Genomic DNA, 1,462 nt, shown 5'->3' with positions numbered 1-1,462 from the left:
CCAAGAGGAATTGTCAATTCTGAATATCTATTCTCCAAATACAAGAGCAGCCACATTCATTAAAGAAACTTTAGTAAAGCTCAAAGCACACATTGCATCTCACACAATAATAGTGGGAGACTTCAACAACCCACTCTCAACAATGGACAGATCCTGGAAACAGAACTAAACAGAGACACATGGACATTAACAGAAGTTATGAAGCAAATGAATTTAATAGATATCCACAGAACATTTTATCCTAAAAAAAAAAAAAAAAAAAAAAAAAAAAAAAGAAGAAAGAAAAATACATTAAGACATCCTAACATGGCTTACTATTTTTGTTTAAAACTTTCTTCTCTGGTGACAGGTTGAGTACATAATGGTTTAATGGGTAAACTGCAATGTTGTGCTAGCATGAGGACCCGAGTTCAAATCCCCCGCACCCATATAAAAGAACTGAACACAGCAGTGTACTCCCATAATCCCAAAGCTAGGGGGCTGAGAAAGGAGGATCCTGGTGGCTCGATGTCCAGTCTGTCTAGCCAACTGGTTAATTCCAAAGTTAGTAAGAGACCGTGCCTAAAATAGTAAGGTGGAGAGCAATAGAGGCAAATACTCAACTCCATCTCTGGCTCCATACTTGCATATTATGGGCATCTGCACACACATGCATATACTCCACACACTGGCATACATACCCACACACAGAGTGGGGAGGGGAGAAGGAGAGAGGAGGAGGAAGGTGTGTTGGCTCATGCCTATAATTTCAGAATTTGAGAGGTTGAGGGAGGCAGGAGGATTTCCTAGAGTTGAGGGCCATCCTGGGTTAAATAGTGACCTCTTCTAGGCCAGCCTGAGCTAGAAAAAGAGCCTCTCCCCCGAATTCCTTTTTGTATTCATTAGCATATCATTTACTGAATGCATATTATGTAGCAGATGTGAGAATTTCAGGAGATGACCTGAACAAAATAGGCACTGCTTCTCTTCAGAGACCTTCAAGGAAGGAGTGGAATGAGGAATTAGAGAGCTCTGCCAACCCAGGGGAGCTTTCTGATGTCTATAAGAACAGGTCTTTGTTTCCAATGGTAAGACTCAATCTTTGCAGGGCTGGGGATATAGTTCAACTGTAGGACAATGGATAGATAGCCTTGCATGTTTCCCATGTGCAAGGTCATTAGGTTCAGTCCCTACCTTAGACAAAGAAATAAATTCATACCAATTCCCCGTGAAAACTAGGAATTCAGAAAACCTTAATGAGCATAATATCATGATAGGCTTCTCGTACTTAAATAATTTTCTGAGATCTATGATTGTTTGATATTATTTAAGAAATTTAACCTCAGATATCCTAATGTGTAGTTCTTTTTTTTTTTTAAAGCTTTATTTATTTATTATTTGTAATTACTCTGTAGCTGTCTTCAGACACTCCAGAAGAGGGCGTCAGATCTTGTTACAGATGGTTAAGGATGGTTATGAGCCA

The sequence above is a fragment of the Mus pahari genome, chromosome 7 (genome assembly GCF_900095145.1).
Source record: "Mus pahari chromosome 7, PAHARI_EIJ_v1.1, whole genome shotgun sequence".
NCBI classification, from domain to species: domain Eukaryota; kingdom Metazoa; phylum Chordata; class Mammalia; order Rodentia; family Muridae; genus Mus; species Mus pahari.
Note: the sequence above shows the minus strand (reverse complement) of the source record.